The 20628-nt window shown below is 42.5% G+C and overlaps 1 protein-coding gene across 1 annotated transcript in view; it reads right to left on the reverse strand.

Annotated features, from left to right (window-relative positions):
• The window catches only part of PLEKHM3 (pleckstrin homology domain containing M3), a 244825-nt gene that overhangs the window by 23306 nt on the left and 200891 nt on the right, over nt 1-20628 (reverse strand). The gene's annotated exons all lie outside the window — the stretch shown is intronic.

Below are 20628 nucleotides of genomic sequence, written 5' to 3' on the forward strand. Positions count from 1 at the left end.
CCGAAAATGGTGGGGACTGGAAGTGAAGTGGTGGAAGGAGGAGGAGGAGGAGAAAGACAGGAAGGCGGCTCACTAGGAAGTGTTATGAAAGATGAGGAACACTCACAAGCAGCAATGTTGGGAGTGCGGATTCCGGATGGTGTCGGTGTGAGCTACACACAGTGGATATAGTCACCCACCGCCAGGTGAAAAAAAAAAAGGGGGGAGGGGGTTTGTTTAGTTAGCACCACTCCAAGAGGAATATGACTATGCAATATGAGGCAATGTAGCTCCGTATTTTAGAGATAATAGTAACTGGCCTATAACATAAGGCCCGCGAGCAGACCCGATAGTTATGGGTACAGTTACAACAAGTTGGCCATCCCACAACTAAGGTGCTATATAAGTGAATGAACTGTAGTCCAGTCCAGCCCCTGACTAAGCTGAATGGCGAAACCTAGGTCGGGTGGATGCACGAGATAAGATACTTTTAATATGCAGTTTTAATGTCTATTTGTAAGTAGAATAAATACATTTTGGAATTGCTCCCTTGTGGAACTTCACTGTTGTGAACCTAACTTCTTTCCAGGGCTTGGGCGTTTGGAAGCGTGCCCACGTCTGGATTCTGATTGTGTGGTTGCATTGTGAGGAACTCTTAACCTGGAGAACCGATTCCTGATTGGATTCCACAATTGCTGGCAGCGCGAGCACCTCTATATTATTTTTAATATAGATATTGACATGGAAAAAAAAAAAAACACCAAAAATTATTTAATAAATATGTTAAACAAGAAATGTGATTTGAACAATAGGTCATTTTCTGATTCACTTCCCCCAGAAATTCTTTAACTTGACAGAAAGCATTTCTTTTAGAATTTTTGGCTGTTTGTTTTACGTTTATACCACTGAAAATGAAGTACAAAATATTGTCCATCTGTATCATCCTATGCAGACAGGTAATCCTATAATGTAGGGTAATCTTCAATATAATTGTAGGTGTGGAATTGGGATGACAACATACCCTGATAGGCCTAGATAAAGGAGAATACAGAAGAGCATTGCATGGATTAGTGTGTGTGATGCTCTAATGGAGTCATTATGGGAGGGCTGGCTCTGGTCTGACAGGCTGAGGGAAAAGCATCAGGGCAGGAATTACAATACATGTGACTTCAAAAAATTATATCCAGAAAACCATCAATTTTTTAATAAAAAAAGAAATAAATAGAATATTCACATATACATTGTTAATATGTGATAAATACATTTTGATGGAAGTGTCCCTTCAAATATTCAATTTTCTCTCAAGTAACTTATTTTTAACACAATTGCCATCTGTTTCATCCATATATTTCTTGCCATTTCTTGTGTTTTTATCACATTATAAGTTTCTGTTGTTGCAGGGAATATATGAATATAATGAATTTATAGTAAAAAATGTGGCTTTGTGACTTGATGCTTTAACGCAGGGCTCTCCGTGTATCTAGTGCTAGTCACAAACCCTCCTGCTAAGTGCTTTCCAACCTTCACACTGATTGAGAATAAGTCCATAAGGCAAGTAGAGGAGATGTTTCGGTGTATATGCTTATAACACTTTTTTGTATGTTATCTGTACAGGTGACTACATGCCTGAAGTGGTTTTCTACTCTCTGGCACATCATATAATGCTGCTTATGTATTGTCTACTTGCCGTGTATCTTCAGACCACATTTGCTGTCAGCACAGAACAAATATTAGATTCCTGGCTAGACTAGAAATCTTTATGTTAAATCTGGTGGACTTTTCAGGAAACATTTCAGTCTTTGTGTTATTTTTGTGTTCATCTGGCCAGCTGAGACAACGCAGATATGTGGTTAATGAAACAGATCTGTGTGTTTGCTTTAGTCGGGAGGGTTTCAGTATAAGGCCTCCTGCACACAAACATATGTGTTCCGTTCTGTGCATTGGGGACCACAAGCACGGAGAACGTTCGTGCGGCCTCCAGGACAGATCCAGACCCATTCAACATGAATGGGTCCATGATCCGCCTGTTCCACAAAAAAAGATAGAGCAAGTTCTTTGTGAAACGGAAGTACGGAACGGAACCCCACAGAAGCACTCCATAGTGCTTCCGTAGGGTTCTGTTCCGTGCTTCTGTTCCGCATTTCCGGACCCATTCAAGTCAATGGGTCCGCATCCATGATGCGGAATGCACACGGAACGGTGCCAGTGTATTGCGGATCCGCATATGTGGTCTGCAATACGGCAACGGGACACCTACGTTCATGTGCAGGAGGCCTAAGAAAGTTAATACAGGTTTTTATGCACAGATGAGAAGACAAGGATCAGCTAGAGATCAATAGGACATTATTGTCACACAATCCTTCACATGGTTTGAAGTAAAGATGCACTTATTATTCAGTATGAAATGATTGTGTTCTGTGCTGTAAACCGTTATATGTATTTTACAATATGGACGACTATAGGTTTAGACTATGTTCACATCTGCACTAGGAAAAAGGGAGGCCGTACCTTAGACACAGGTGGTCGCAGGGGTGGACTGCAAACTGAAAGTGCAGATAGGGACAACAAAACCACAGTGCAGAACAAAATCCTGCCCCAGCACAACAAAATGCCACAATGCAGCACAATATACCGCCCCAGCAGAACCAAATACCACAATACAGCACAATATACTGCCCCAGCACAACAAAATGCCACAATGCAGCACAATAGACTGCCCCAGCAGAACCAAATACCACAATACAGCACAATATACTGCCCCAGCAGAACAAAATGCCACAGTGCAGCACAATATACCGCCCCAGCAGCACCAAATACCACAATACAGCACAATATACTGCCCCAGCACAACAAAAGGCCACAATGCAGCACAATATACCGCCCCAGCAGAACCAAATACCACAATACAGCACAATATACTGCCCCAGCACAACAAAATGCCACAATGCAGCACAATAGACTGCCCCAGCAGAACCAAATACCACAATACAGCACAATATACTGCCCCAGCAGAACAAAATGCCACAGTGCAGCACAATATACCGCCCCAGCAGCACCAAATACCACAATACAGCACAATATACTGCCCCAGCACAACAAAAGGCCACAATGCAGCACAATAGACTGCCCCAGCAGAACCAAATACCACAGTACAGCACAATATACTGCCCCAGCACAACAAAATGCCACAATGCAGCACAATAGACTGCCCCAGCAGAACCAAATACCACAGTACAGCACAATATACTGCCCCAGCACAACAAAATGCCACAATGCAGCACAATATACTGCCCCAGCACAACAAAATACCACAATGCAGCACAATAGACTGCCCCAGCAGAACCAAATACCAGAATACAGCACAATAAACTGTACCAGCAGAACCAAATGCCACAATGCAGTACAATATACTGAACCAGCATGTTAAATGATGTTACATGTTAAAGGGAGTGCGCCTGGGATTTCTGGCATGGAGGCCTTCATTACGCAGTGTGCGCCTTATTGTCTGAGCTGAAACTTCAGTACCCACATCTGACAAATCTTTTTTCAGTTCCTCAGCAGTCACACAGGGACTTTTCTCCACTTTGCGCTTCAGGTAGCGCACAGCAGTCGTAGTCAGCATCTTCTTTCTGCCATGACCAGGTAACGTTTCAACAAGTGCCCTTTGCCTTGAATTTGCGAATGATGCTTCCTATGGTGTCTCTTGGTATGTTTAACATCTTTGCAATCTTCTTATAGCCATTGCCCTTCCTGTGAAGAGAAATCGCCTCTTCTCTTGTCTTCCTGGACCATTCTCTTGACTTCACCATGTTTGTAAACACACCAGTAAATGTCTAGAAGGAGCTGAGTATCATAGTCCTTTTAAATCTGCCTAATGGGTGCTTATTATGCTTGATTGCTGCTCCTTGACATCCACAGGTGTTTTCAATACATGATCGAAAACACTTGAATGAACCTCTGTTCTTAAGAGTGGTAGTCTTTAAGGGGTTGAATAATTGTGTCAATGAAGAAATCACAAAAAAAACCCATTTAATACTGTATTACAAAAACAATTGATGTCATTTTAGTTGCATTTGGTTCTTTAAAAAGTCCTTGTAAGATTTCATTCTGAACACAATTACAAATGTACACTAAATTCCCTAAAACCCTTTACAGCATTGGGGGTTGAATAATTTTGAACACAACTGTAAATGTGAAAACTCTAAACTCCTTCTATGGAAAAGTGCATCATGAAAAAAGTTGCTTCTACAGGTACAGGGAAGCTTCATCGTGTGCAAGGTACCATGAATTCTCTTCAGTACCAGGAGATATTGGATGAAAATGTGATGCAGTCCGTCACAAACCTGAGGCTTGGGAGACGTTGGACCTTTCAACAGGACAATGATCCCAAGCATACCTCCAAGTCCACTAGAGCATGGTTGCAGATTAAAGGCTGGAACATTTTGAAGAGGCCATCGCAGTCACCAGACTTAAATCCGATTGAGAACCTCTGGTGGGACTTAAAGAAAGCAGTTGCAGCGCGCAAGCCTAAGAATGTGACTGAACTGGAGGCTTTTGCCCATGAAGAATGGGCGAAGATACCCGTAGATCGCTGCAAGACCCTTGTGTCAAGCTATGCTTCACGTTTAAAAGCTGTTATAACTGGAAAAGGATGTTGTACTAAGTACTAAGATTGAATGTCACTTGGGGGTTGAATAAAACTGATAATGATGTGAGCACAGAAAAGACATTTGTGGTTATTTCATTATAAATGTTATGTTATATTTGTCTGACTTACAAGTGCCTCTGTGATTTAATTGTAAACAAGATGACTGAAATGATTAAAATCAATGTCAAACTGGCCAAAACACTCAATTTCAGTGGGGGTTAAATCATTTTGAACACAACTGTATGTTCTCCTCTTGCTCCAGTTCTGGACCTGCTACCATAAGGAAGGAGGGGGCAGCAGCAGGATACTTTGGAAAGAAAGGCAATTTAACTTCCCAACACTGTTTGTACTGTAACATATGAAAAAGAGGATTTTATGCTGTCTGGTGCGCAGATTGTACAGGTCTTTTATGCTCCACAATGCAAAGGGTGAACGCAGGCTTAGAGTTAGGCCTCATGCACACGGTCACGCCAAACGGGGTTCCGTTGTTCCGCAATCCGTTTTTGTTTCCATGTGTCTTCCTTTTGGAGGATCACCAGACATGAAGGAAAGTGAAAAAAAATCAGTCAAGTTTGCCTTGCAAATGATAGGAAAAAAACTGACACGGATTACGGACGCGGATGACAATCTTGTGTGCATCCGTATTTTTTCACGGACCCATTGACTTGAATGGGTCCACGAACCGTTGTCTGTGAAAAAAATAGGACAGGTCATATCTTTTTTACGGACTGAAAACACGGATCACGGACGAGGATGACAAACGGTGCATTATCCGAGTTTTCAACGGACCCATTGAAAGTCAATGGGTCCGCAGAAAATTACGGAAAATGGAACAACGGACATGGAACACAACAACGGTCATGTGCATGAGGCCTTAATGTTACTAGATTACCTTGTGATACAAAACATGTATGTATTATCTGTACATGCCCAAAAGGTATGTTTCCAAAATGGTGGACTCTAATGGTAAATCTGGTCTAGCTGTAGCTAGACTACATTAAGGATGTCAGACTGGTGTTTTCTAAACTCATGGTTAGTCTGTAAAGGTTGTTTTTTTAGACAATAATTTAAAAAAAGATCAACTTTTATCTGTAACACTTGTTCATGTCATGAAAAGGAACAAGCAGTTGTCAGAAAAGTGGTCTAAGTAGTACTTTTCAACCACTGAAGATCTCCAGTATACGATCAGCCTTAGTGTCAGTGAATAGCTTTACTGGTAGAGAGTTCAAACTTCTGCGCCATTGCACCTATTAATATGTAATATATCAGGCTGGTTTAAAATCTGTAAAAAAACACAGATGGGCGCACCATAGGGTAATTCTGTGGGTATATATTGATATACGGAGAGAGATGGTAAGGCTCACCTTATATGGTTGTGCAGAGATAGGCACAACACTATTGTAGGTATTATCAAACAAGCCTGGATGTCTGGATAGGGCGGTCTGCAGCCACGGGATCACAGAAGATCTTCAAACGGAGAAGCCTGGAGCCCCCAAGAAGATAGTAGTATAAAGGAACAAAAACACGTCCCACGGCGCGAATTACCGTCAGCCAGTCACCAGGATCAAGAAGAAATCTTTTTATTGCAGCGATACAACGCGTTTCGGGGAATCACTCCCCTTCATCAGGTACACAGAGCTGCACAAAGTAACAGCACAAGGCTACACATATTTATACTTACAAACATACCGCCCTTAAAGGGTCACAAGGTCAGAAGGGAGGAGATTTGGGTGTTGCCTAAATGATCAGTGGCAAATACAATGTGCATATCTGCAAGCTCTCATAATGAGCCGCCGATGTGCACATTAGAAACACATTTATATTATATAAAGCTAGAAAAGCACACTGAAAATAGTCCGTTTTGTAAGTGACCTCAAAACAATACGCCCATATGGGGGCCGACCCTATGAGGTGTGCAATGGCAAACGCATCACAGGTTTCTAATCAAATAAGGCGATTGTGAAGTTCTATCAAGACTCTAGGACCTGTGTCACATGACCGGATCCCAGTCACGTGAGAGCCGTTGCTCGGTCACAAGGTAACAAAAGTGGTGAGGGGGCCGTCCTCTCTAAAGAAGCTAGCTCACGTCACTCAACCTGGTATCACATGTGAGTCATGTGATACCAGGTTGAGTGACGTGAGCTAGCTTCTTTAGAGAGGACGGCCCCCTCACCACTTTTGTTACCTTGTGACCGAGCAACGGCTCTCACGTGACTGGGATCCGGTCATGTGACACAGGTCCTAGAGTCTTGATAGAACTTCACAATCGCCTTATTTGATTAGAAACCTGTGATGCGTTTGCCATTGCACACCTCATAGGGTCGGCCCCCATATGGTCGTATTGTTTTGAGGTCACTTACAAAACGGACTATTTTCAGTGTGCTTTTCTAGCTTTATATAATATAAATGTGTTTCTAATGTGCACATCGGCGGCTCATTATGAGAGCTTGCAGATATGCACATTGTATTTGCCACTGATCACTTAGGCAACACCCAAATCTCCTCCCTTCTGACCTTGTGACCCTTTAAGGGCGGTATGTTTGTAAGTATAAATATGTGTAGCCTTGTGCTGTTACTTTGTGCAGCTCTGTGTACCTGATGAAGGGGAGTGATTCCCCGAAACGCGTTGTATCGCTGCAATAAAAAGATTTCTTCTTGATCCTGGTGACTGGCTGACGGTAATTCGCGCCGTGGGACGTGTTTTTGTTCCTTTATATTGCACCTAATAATCACTGTGGAATTCATTGCGTACGTTCCACCCTTATATTCACTAATGATAACTGTGAACTAAGGTTCATGTATATTAAAAATGCCTCAGTCTCAGTAATGGAAAAAATAACTATTATTGAGAGACAAGGCAGAAGTCAGACAAACTAAGATTTCTGGCAGCAGACAGAAGTAACAGTAAGTAATCATATTATTAGACAAAGGCCATCTGTAGGACTGGCCTCCAAGAAGGCAGATAATTCATGACTGCAGAAATTGTTTAAGAAGTTGAATGAACTGCAGTGTTTACTTGTTACAGGAGTGCTTATCACTTCTGCAACGGGAATTCCCAATAAACATTCATTCTAAGCTACATCCTCCTTTTGTCGGTATAAATCAATGACAAAAAGATTTGGATTAAGGATGAGCGAATCGATTCTGAACAAACTGAACTCATTATTAATTACACAAAAGTTCATCTGACAAATAAATCTGTAGCTTTTCTGATTTGTTTCAGACGAATCGCATAAAACGTCATGCAGAGCAATTTTTTTTTACTGTCCATGTTGGTGGGCAAAACCACAATGGAGAAAAACGAAGGACGGTCACATGACACTGGGAGAAAATGGCAGGAAGGGAAAAACCCCAATGGAGAAATATGAAGGACGGTCACATGACACTGGGAGAAAATGGCAGGAAGGGAAAAACCCCAATGGAGAAATATGAAGGATGGTCACATGACACTGAGAGAAAATGGCAGGAAGGGCAAAACCACAATGGAGAAAGATGAAGGACGGTCCCACGACGCTGGGAGAAAATGGCAGGAAGGGCAAGACCACAATGGAGAAAGATGAAGGACGGTCACACAACACTGGGAGAAAATGGCAGGAAGGGAAAAACCCCAATGGAGAAAGATGAAGGACGGTCACATGCCACTGGGGGAAAATGGCAGGAAGGGCAAGACCACAATGGAGAAAGATGAAGGACGGTCCCATGACACTGGGAGAAAATGGCAGGAAGGGAAAAACCCCAATGGAGAAAGATGAAGGACGGTCACATGCCAGTGGGAGAAAATGGCAGGAAGGGCAAGACCACAATGGAGAAAGATGAAGGACTCGCCTTGATCGGCTTAGAAGCTGACATACAGCCTGGACGAGCCAATCAGGGGGACAGCAGGCAGGGAGGGAAGTGCCTGTGCAGAATGTCCTGGCAGGAAGTTGTGCTGTGACTCTGCCTCTGCAGATTGATATACTGAGCTATCGACAGCATAAATAGATTATATATAAAGATATATTAATAGGCGATAGGGACAGTATACGAAGATTATAGGGAGAGAACAAGAGCTAGATTTGGGAATTTGGGGTATATTGACCTTTCAGCCCCAGTTTTTTTTTTTTTTCTACTCCCTGCCTTTTGGGTCATGGATTTCTGAGAATTTTCACACTCCTGTGGCTGAGGCCGATTATTACATCTGCCCTTGCTGGTGGTGCCCCATCTTGCTATTGCAACTGTTAGCCTGCCTACCATCATGTTCTGTACCATATAGCTGCTGCTGCCATCATGTCATTGTGCATTCTGTTTGCATACCATCATGTTCTGCACCATATAGCTGCTGCTGTCATCATGCATTCTGTTTGCATACCATCATGTTCTGTACCATATAGCTGCTGCTGCCATTATGCCATTGTGCATTCTGTTTGCCTACCATCATGTTCTGCACCATATAGCTGCTGCTGCCATCATGCCATTGTGCATTCTGTTTGCATACCATCATGTTCTGTACCATATAGCTGCTGCTGCCATCATGCCATTGTGCATTCTGTTTGCATACCATCATGTTCTGTACCATATAGCTGCTGCTGCCATCATGCCATTGTGCATTCTGTTTGCATACCATCATGTTCTGTACCATATAGCTGCTGCTGCCATCATGCCATTGTGCATTCTGTTTGCCTACCATCATGTTCTGCACCATATAGCTGCTGCTGCCATCATGCCATTGTGCATTCTGTTTGCCTACCATCATGTTCTGTACCATATAGCTGCTGCTGCCATCATGCCATTGTGCATTCTGTTTGCATACCATCATGTTCTGTACCATATAGCTGCTGCTGCCATCATGCCATTGTGCATTCTGTTTGCCTACCATCATGTTCTGTACCATATAGCTGCTGCTGCCATCATGCCATTGTGCATTCTGTTTGCATACCATCATGTTCTGTACCATATAGCTGCTGCTGCCGCCATCATGCCATTGTGCATTCTGTTTGCATACCATCATGTTCTGTACCATATAGCTGCTGCTGCCGCCATCATGCCATTGTGCATTCTGTTTGCCTACCATCATGTTCTGTACCATATAGCTGCTGCTGCCATCATGCCATTGTGCATTCTGTTTGCATACCATCATGTTCTGGAACACATTAAATAAATATGTACTCTGCACACTTTGGATCCAGTGTGGTTTAAACAATATAGAGTTAATCCACGGCACTCCAAAAGATTTGTGCAAAATACATTTTCACATTTAATTCTGTTTTTTGCAGATTATAATTTGTATACATCCAGAGTAGCTCATTTATACATCTTACGTATTAAGCCCTATCAGACAAAAATTCCCTGACGTTTCGGTCATTACGACCTTCTTCAGCGGGGTCTTATGGCAGAGTAGAGAGGCAGGCGCTGGATGTCATGTACCGTCTGCCTGCCTACCATTATGTTCCGTACCGTATGCCTGCTGCTGCGGTCATCTGCCAAAGCTGCTATTCCTTGCTGCCACTTCCATTACTGATACATGGTCACCACGCTGACTACTACTCCTCACTTCTACTGCCTTGTCTGTTCCATGCTGTGCTGCTATTGAGGCCACATGCCACTATTACCCTACCCTTTCAACATCCACACTGTACTGCTGCTGCTCCCAATTAAATGGGAGAATTTTCCCAGTGCAGCACCAAAAATCGTTGTTTGTCGGCAGCATATTGCCCTGACTGAACAGGGGATGTACTGCCAATCATATGCTGGGTGAATGGCGGGCACATGAGTGTAATAAAGATCGTTCATGCCCCTTTCATTTTGCTTTGGGTCATGTGAAAGGTAAGTGTCAACTATAGACTATCAGCGCTTGTTTATTTCCTGGTATCAGCCTCTGTAAGAGACCCTTGGTGCTAAGCATTAAGGGGGAGAGTTATCAAACTGGTGTAAGGTGGAGCTGGCTTAGGTGCCCATAGCAACCAAACAGATTCCACCTTTCATTTTCCAAAGGAGCTGTGAAAAATGAAAGGTGAAATCTGATTGGTTGCTATGGGCAACTAAGCAAGTTCCTACATTTCACCAGTTTGATAACTCTACCCCTAAGTTTCTAACACTCAAGTCTGCAACTATGTTTCTCACAATTCTTACTTATTTAACCACATCCTGACTGCACGTACCTGATAAACGTCCTGGGGGTCAGGCTTAATCTCTGATTGGATGTTTTAGAACGTCCATTCAGAGATTGCAGCTGCACGCTAATCATGCACTGTCTGTGACCTCCACAGAGAAGACAGGGACCATTTCCCTGTATCCCTGCCTTCTAGATCACTCAATACACAGCACTGATGGAGCACGGTGTATACAGCTGAGGAAGCACAGCTTAGCAGGGAACATATCAAAATTCCATTCTCCTAAGGGGGTTAAAAGTTATTATAAAAGTTACAAAAAGCTTTTAATAAAAAAAAATATATATATATTACGTTTAAACCGCCCCCTTTCCCAATTTTACATATAAAAATATATTAACAATAAAAAAATAAACATATCATGCATCGCTGTTTATGAAAATGTCTGGGCTACTAAAATATAAAAAAAATTGTAAAAAAAATTCTGTGCGATGAACGCCGTAACTGAACAAAAAAAAAGAATAACACATGATTCGCCTTGTTTTATACACCTTTCCCCCCCAAAAAAAATTGAATAACAAGCCTTCATACAGCTCTGTGGAAGAAAATATAAAAAAGTTGTGGATGTCAGAAAATTGCGATACAAAGAAAATTAAATAATTTTTTCAAAGGTTTAAAAGTAGTAAATAATTTTTTCCCCCCATTTTCTAATAACAAAGTAATATAAATGGTGCACTTAAAAATACAACTTATCCTGTAAAAAAAGGCCCTCATTTGGGTATATTAACAGAAAATTTATAAGGCTATAGGAAAAAATTTAAATGCAAAACCAAAAATGGGATCAGTACTTAAAGGGGTTAATGAAGATAAAATACTTGAAAATGTATTTTAAAAAATGTACTAACCCCTTCCCTACCTACCCACGTAAATTTATGTCAGCAGTTGGGCCCTTAAAAATGGTGCCGGCTCTGTTTGGGTGTGTGGGACTAATGTATGCGATCAACGATAACGTCAGTGGCATACATTTAACCCCTCAGATGCAATGGTCAAATGTGACCACAGTATCTGGTAAGTTAATAACTGTGAGCACGCGCTCCTGGCTGTGCTCCAGCTCTCCCCGGCAAGGATTGGGGGAGTTGTAGTGTGTGTGCGGTCGCCCCTGTACTCAGGAGTAGTACAGGGCTGCCGTACATTAGTTCTTAGTGTAACTTAGTGAAATTCTAATAGACTCCAATGCTAATGCATTTAAAAAAAAATATAAATTAAAATAAATAAAAATATAAAATTTCAAATCACTCCCCCATTCCCTAAAATGAAAATAAAAATGCATAAATAATGTAAAAAATTAACATCATGGGCATCGCTGGGTGCAGAAACGCCAGTACTATTAAAGAAGATTGTTTGGCGAGCCGTGGCAAAAGGGCCCATCGCCGACATCGCGATTGCGCCACAGTAATAGCAAATTACATATCTGCAGCAGCAACGCTTCACTTACCGCTGCCTGCTGCAGACTCTAACAGCCGGATTGGTTCCGCCCCCATCAGTGCCGCGGTGGAAGAGAGGAGGGTTCCGTGACTCAGTCACTCACTTCAGACATCCCCGCCTCCTCCGACACAGAAGCTGAAGCGGCATTGCTTTATCCCCACCAGCGCCGATGTGCCCGCCTCTAGTCTTCTCAGTGCCAGCACAACTTCGGCTGGGTCTGTGGGCGGCTGCAGATTAGAAAAGTGTCATTGTGGCAACTAAGGCCTCTTTCACACTTGCGTTGTCTGGTTCCGGCGTGTACTCCATTTGCCAGAATTACACGCCGGATCCGGAAAAACACAAGTGAACTGAAAGCATTTGAAGACGGATCCGTCTTCAAAATGCGTTCAGTGTTACTATGGCATCCAGGACGCTATTAAAGTCCTGGTTGCCATAGTAGTAGTGGGGAGCGGTATACTTACCATCCGTGCGGCTCCCGGGGCGCTCCAGAATGACGTCAGAGCGCCCCATGCGCATGGATCACGTGTCCAGGCGCCCTGATGTCACTCTGGAGCGCCCCGGGAGCCGCACGGACTGTAAGTATGCTGCTCCCCACTACACTTTACCATGGCTGCCAGGACTTTAGTGTCTTGGCAGCCATGGTAACCATTCAGAAAAAGCTAAACGTCGGATCCGGCAATGCGATCCGGAAACGATGTTTAGCTTAAGGCCGGATCCGGATTAATGCCTTTCAGTGGGCATTAATTCCGGATCCGGCCTTGCGGCAAGTGTTTAGGATTTTTGGCCGGAGCAAAAAGCGCAGCATGCTGCGGTATTTTCTCTGGCCAAAAAACGTTCCGGTCCGGAACTGAAGACATCCTGATGCATCCTGAACGGATTTCTCTCCATTCAGAATGCATTAGGATAAAACTAATCAGGATTCTTCCGGCATAGAGCCCCGACGACGGAACTCTATGCCGGAAGAAAAGAACGCAGGTGTGAAAGAGCCCTAAGAAAGCAGCAAAAAGGAGGACTAGCGGCAGCCAAAGCTCCATCAATAGAAAATTTGAATAAATGTTGAGGGCCAGCAGGGCAGGGTAGTGGGATGTGTGAGTGAGAGGCACTGGCTGAGGCCAGCAGCAGCCATTTTAGTCAGATTACAGCCCTTCTGCAGTTTGGGCTCTAGTTTGACTGAAATGGCTGCTGCCTCAGTCTCTCTCTGCCTGCTCTGCCTCTTTTTTCACATGTGCCCAGCCCAGCACAAAGTGTGTTTGACGCTCAAAATGGTGCATTAATTATATTAATCGCACATCAAGTGTTTCAATATAAAAATGGTGGATTATTATTACTCCTTCTCTTCACAGGTGCCCAGCCCAGCACACCAAGTTTCTGAACATCAAAAAGCCCCGCCCATCCACTAAGCCCCGCCCCAGAACCCCCAACCCCACCAGGTGCCTGGGAAAATAGTCTTGCATAAAACTCGTCTGGAAAAAAATGTCATAATGGCCGATTCAAGCCTTTTTTGGTCAATTCTCCTTCCAGTAAAAATGTTATAAAAAGTGATCGGAAATCCCTACACACCCTTGAATGGTATCAATGAAAATGCAGCTTGTCCTGCAAAAAATGAGCCCTAACTTAGTTCTGTACACATAAAAAAAAAGAAAGTTATGGGGTTCAGATTATGGCAATGCAAAGGAAAAAATTATTTTTTTCATTTTTTCAGTATCAAAATGCAAGAAAAACTATACATATGTAGTAATGTCGTAATCACAGTGACCCAGAGAATAAAATAACAGGTCAGTTTTACCGCATAGGAAACTATGTAAAATAATACATAAAACTGTGGCAGAATGGCATTTTTTTGTAGTTCCATCAGTTTTGGAATATTTTTCCCGCTTCCCACCAAATTGTATGCAACCGTAAATGGTACCATTAGAAAGTGGATCTTGTCCCGCAAAAAATCAAGCCCTCATACGGCTATGTGAATGAAAAATAAAAAAAAGTTATGGCTTTGAGAGGGCTGGGAATCAAGAAATGAAAATGAAAAAATTGAAAATCACCTGGTCTCAAAAGGGTTAAATTAAAAGAACTAAACTGTTAATAAATTGAAATCAAAACTGCTGACAATAATCAAATGACTCGGTACTTAATGGTTATGGACACCTTTGCCACTTTTTTTTTTTTTTTTTTACTAAACTGCAAAGATTGTTGGATAAATATCATTTCTGAAATTGGTCTTTATTAAACATTTTGCCCCATTTGTTTGTATTTTCATACACTGCAGGCTGTGGAGCTCTCTTACGGCTCGGTCTATACGGTAATCCCTCTCTCTGCCCTCCTGAACACCCAGGCTACTATCCCTTTTAGGCTGGGTCTGATTGAGTTTAACTATTGAACTACAGCTGCAATCCAAATGAATGCATTCAGGTGATTGCAATCTTGTGGACAGTCGCACTACAAATTGTTTCAGTGTAGCCCAGGCCATAAGCTGATTTTATTTGGTTGTTAAGATGTTAACTTAGGGTACTTTCACACTAGCGTTGTTTGGATCCGGCAGGCAGTTCCAGCAACGGAATTGCCTGCCGGATCCGGCAAGCCGTGTATAAATGGAGAGCTCTTTTTTCCGGATCCGTTAGACGGAATAACGGATCTGGTATTTACATTTTTTCAAAGATCAAAAGCCCGGCGCATGCGCAGACCGAAAAACCGGATCCGGTGATGCAGCAATTTCCGGAACATTTGATACTGGTTCCAGCATTAATACATCTCTATGGAAATTAATGCCGGATCCGGCAAGTACGGTATTGTTCCGGGATTTTGTCCGGAAACAATACTGCAGCAAGCTGCGGTACTTTGTCCGGTCACATACCGTACAAGGGACGGGATGGAAGACATCCTGATGCATACTGAACGGATTGCTTTCCATTCAGAATGCATTAGAACAAAACTGATGTGTTTTTTTTTATGGTATTGAGACCCGTTACCAGATTTCAATACCAGAAAAGAATAACGCTAGTGTGAAAGTACCCTTAGATGAGCGTTCAGGAGAATAGAGCAAGGACCTACAGATCAAGCTGTCAGAAAACTTGTCTGAACGGGACTAAGCAGTCTGCAATGTGTGAGAATGCGCACAGGCTGCAGAAGACAAAAGGTTAAGAAAATGTAATAAAACCCCATTACAAAAATGATTTTTATCTAAAAGTACATGATTTTATTTTAAAAAAAATGTCCGAAAGCTATCCAAACCCATTAAGGAGATGAACAATGCTGCTAGCAAACCATCACAATCTAGTAACATTTGAATCTGCTACTTAACATATACTTAATATATGGATATGAATGCAAACTAGGCTATCTTCTATATCCATAGATTATTTCGCTTTTTATAGTAGCAGTACTAGATAATAAGGATCATAAATTATATCACTCTAGGGGCTTATTCACACGAACGTGTAGTGTTTTGCGGTCTGCAAATTGTGGATCCGCAAAACACGGATGCCGTCCATGTGCCTTCCGTAATTTGCGGAACGGAATGGACGGCCCGTTATAGAAATGTCTATGTTCACAAAACGGACAAGAAGAGCACATGGTCTAAAATTGTTGCAGGGCCACGGAATGGAGCAACGGATGCGGACAGCACACAAAGTGAATGGGTCCACACTAGAGCCGCAAAAAAAGCGGCTCGGATGCGGAACCAAACAACGGTCGTGTGAACAAACCCTAAATGTGAGGTAAGCTTTTCCATGATATGGTTCTAATAGTCTTGGGACAGGCCACTGGGTGGCTGGTAAGACAATTTCTGCAGTTGAGGAGAGTATGCCCGCTAGCTACGTTCACCGCCATGTTGAATACCCCGAGACGTGTTTGGATAAAGTGAGAGCTAAAAGTCGAGCACCATGTGCCGGGAACAATAACAGATGCTCAGCTGTGCATGTGCATCCTTTCTATCATTCTCTTTATGGCGCAGTTGTATATCATGTTTACATTACAGCCTGACATTTGTAATCATAAGGTAGAACAGATGGGTAAGGCTTACTAAGAGCAATGCTCATATTCCTGTGAATTCTATTAGTCACTGTAACTTATTCCGGGTCCAGAAAATTAATACAGAAGTGTAACTCTTTTAATGCTGAATATACTGGTGAATCAAGGTAAATTTGGTCCCAAGTTCAGATCTGAAATGGTGGAAGAATTAAATCACGTCTTTAACCACTTCAGCCCCCCTAGCTTAAACCCCCTTAATGACCAGGCCACTTTTTACACTTCTGCACTACACTACTTTCACCGTTTATTGCTCGGTCATGCAACTTACCACCCAAATGAATTTTACCTCCTTTTCTTCTCACTAATAGAGCTTTCATTTGGTGGTATTTCATTGCTGCTGACATTTTAACATTTTTTGTTATTAAACGATTTTTTGCAAAGAAATGACATTTTTCACTTTCAGTTGTAAAATGTTGCAAAAAAAAAAACGACATCCATATATAAATTTTTAGCTAAATTTATTGTGCTACATGTCTTTGATAAAAAAAAAAATGTTTCGGTAAAAAAAAAAGGTTTGGGTAAAAGTTATAGCGTTTACAAACTATGGTACAAAAATGTGAATTTCCGCTTTTTGAAGCAGCGCAGACTTTCTGAGCACCTGTCATGTTTCCTGAGGTTCTACAATGCCCATACAGTACAAACACCCCACAAATGACCCCATTTCGGAAAGTAGACACCCTAAGGTATTCACTGATGGGCATAGTGAGTTCATAGAACTTTTTATTTTTTGTCACAAGTTAGCGGAAAATGATGATTTATTTATTTACTTTATTTTTTTCTTACAAAGTCTCATATTCCACAATTTTGTGACAAAAAATAAAAACTTCCATGAACTCACTATGCCCATCACAAAATACCTTGGGGTGTCTTCTTTCCAAAATGGGGTCACTTGTGGGGTAGTTATACTGCCCTGGCATTTTAGGGGCCCAAAAGCGTGAGAAGTAGTTTGAAATCAAAATCTGTAAAAAATGACCGGTGAAATCCGAAAGGTGCTCTTTGGAATGTGTGCCCCTTTGCCCACCTAGGCTGCAAAAAAGTGTCACACATCTGGTATCGCCGTACTCAGGAGAAGTTGGGGAATGTGTTTTGGGGTGTCATTTTACATATACCCATGCTGGGTGAGAGAAATATCTTGGCAAAAGACAACTTTTCCCATTTTTTTTATACAAAGTTGGCATTTGACCAAGATATTTATCTCACCCGGCATGGGTATATTTAAAATGACACCCCAAAACACATTCCCCAACTTCTCCTGAGTACGGCGATACCAGATGTGTGACACTTTTTTGCAGCCTAGGTGAACAAAGGGGCTCACATTCCAAAGAGCACCTTTAGGATTTCACCGGCCATTTTTTACAGATTTTGATTTCAAACTACTTCGCACACATTAGGGCCCCTAAATTGCCAGAGCAGTATAACTACCCCACAAGTGACCCCATTTTGGAAAGAAGACACCCCAAGGTATTCCCTGAGAAGCATGGCGAGTTCCTCAAATTTTTAATTTTTTGTCACAAGTTAGTGGAATATGAGACTTTGTTAGAAAAAAAAGATCTAAAAAAATAATCATCATTTTCCGCTAACTTGTGACAAAAAATAAAAAATTCTAGGAACTCACCATGCCCCTCAGGGAATACCTTGGGGTGTCTTCTTTCCCAAATGGGGTCACTTGTGGGGTAGTTATACTGCCCTGGCATTCTAGGGGCCCTAATGTGTGGTAAGTAGTTTGAAATCAAAATGTATAAAAAATGACCTGTGAAATCCTAAAGGTGCTCTTTGGAATGTGTGCCCCTTTGCCCACCTAGGCGGCAAAAAAGTGTCACATGTGGTATCGCCGTACTCAGGAGAAGTTGGGGAATGTGTTTTGGGGTGTCATTTTACATATACTCATGCTGGGTGAGAGAAATATCTTGGCAAAAGACAACTTTTCCCATTTTTTTTATACAAAGTTGGCATTTGACCAAGATATTTATCTCACCCAGCATGGGTATATGTAAAATGATTACACAAAATGTAATCAAATAAAAATAAAACCTTTATCAGAATTGCATTTTTTTCCAATTCTACCCCATTTGGAATTTTTTTTACCGCTTCCTAATACATGGTATGCAACTGTAAACGTACAAGTAAAAGTACAACTTGTCCCGCAAAAAATAAGCCCTCTGAGTAGCAAAATCATTGTCGCACGGTGTTATAAGCGAATGGGGAAGCTTTGTGACCTGCAAATTGCTGTGGTGCCATTGCAACCGTTACTATACGGCAGGGTAGGATTTTTTGTGACTGTTGTGTTGAGTAACTTGCAGGTCACACATTTACTTATATTTCATCAGCTGGCTATATGACATGTCACAGCCAATGACATTATATAGCCCCAGCCTAATAGTATCTATTGTCTTATTCAAAATGTACCTAAAAATAAAAAGAATATTGTACAGGGTTTACCATGTACATGTTCATATCAATGACCTATCAGCAGGATAGGTCATTAATATGTGATTGGCGGTTCCGACCACTGGGACCCCCACTGATCACCTGTAACCGAGAACAGCGCCATCCATTGAATATTGGCTCTGCTTGGTATTGCAGCTCAGAACCATTCCTTGAATGGGGCTCAGCTACGCCAAGACCATGTGATCAATGAAAGTGATATCACATGACCTAGAAATTGGCTAAAAGCCCACGGAGCACTGCTGCATCTTCAGACAGCTGATCCCATATTGATTACCTATCCTGAGGAGCCTGGAAAAGCCATTTAATATTTAAATATGCTTTCCTTCATTGTATCCTCTCACAAATTCCCATTTAGAAGCCTGAAATTAAGGACCACTATTTCTGTCCTGCGGTGTATAGGTGTCAGTTTTACTTTGACAGGGGGTCTATTAGACCCTATTTCTGGCAGGATCTCATAGCTTTCCACATCTGCATGGAGTTTGGATGCTCCCCTTGTGTTTGCATACTCCAAAAGTCATGCTGATAGGATAATCTGAAATCTACATAGTAAATCCTAGTGGGGTTAGGGACCGATGTGATGAGAACCTTTGTTAGGGGCTGCAGAATACTGGAGGTTGGTGTTATATAAAGGACAGAAAATAATAATTACTTTATGACTGGTGGGATTTCAACCTCTGGGACCCTACTGAAAATGAATGGTCCACAAGGCTAGATTGGTGCTACATAACCTTCACTGCTTCTTCAAGTGATTGGGGATATGCTACAGTTCCCTAAGCAGCTTCATTTCTGTGTCGGATAAACCCCCATTGATCATAAGGTGATGGCACATCTTAGCAATATGACATTTTATAAGATGGGAACACGGTAGGTACGAGGGGTATGTCCCATTAGCGGGGGAGCTACTAAGGCTGCATCTATTAGATAACTTGTCTGAATGGGACTGAGCAGTTTACCTATAAGGCAGTAGAGTGGCCCAAGATGTCGCGATTACACCACCGTGACCTCCTGGTCTCGCATCATCATGTCATTGTGGTTTAGGAGCGGTGATGTCATGTCGACTGCCTGCGCCGGGACTCAGCAACACAAGCCACAGAGTTTAGGCTGTGGCCTGAATCCAATGCAGATGGTTGTGGGGAAACAGGAGTGAGGTGTCCCCCCCCCCAAGCAAGGCTGGACTGGGGGCACCAAGGAAGGGGGCGGAGGAGCATCTTGTATACCTGGCAATACAGGGGGAGGGGGATGCATTATATACTGACATAAGGGTGGGGGGAGAACGTTATATACTGGCACTAGGGTGGGGGGAACATTATATACTGCCATTAGAATGGGGGGGAGCATTATATACTGGCACTAGGGTGGAGGGAACATTATATACTGGCACTAGGATATGGGGGAGCATTTTATACGGGCACTAGTGTGGGGGGGGATTACTATATACTGTGACTAGGGTGAGGGGAGCATTATATACTGGCACTATAGTAGGGGAAGCATTATACATTGGCACTAGGGTGGGGGGAGTATTATGTACTGGTAGTAGGGTGGGGGTATGCATTATATACTGGCACTATGGTGGGGGGAGCATTATATACTGGCACTATGGTGGGGGGAGGGCATTATATACTGGCACTAGGGTGGAAGAAGCATTATATACTGGTAGTAGGGTGGGGGTATGCATTATATACTGGCATTAGGGTGGGGGAAGCATTATATACTGGTAGTAGGGTGGGGGTATGCATTATATACTAGCACTATGGTGGGGGAGAGCATTATATACTGGCACTAGGGTGGGAGAAAAATTATATACTGGCGCTAGAGTGGGGGATGCATTAGATACTGGCGCTAGGGTGAGGGGGGAGCAATATGCACTGGCAATAGGGTGGGAGGCAGCATTATATACTGGCAATGGGTGGGGGGAGCATTATATACTGGCACTAGGGTGGGGGGAGCATTATATACTGG

Source organism: Bufo gargarizans, chromosome 8 (assembly GCF_014858855.1).
Source record: "Bufo gargarizans isolate SCDJY-AF-19 chromosome 8, ASM1485885v1, whole genome shotgun sequence".
Taxonomy (NCBI): domain Eukaryota; kingdom Metazoa; phylum Chordata; class Amphibia; order Anura; family Bufonidae; genus Bufo; species Bufo gargarizans.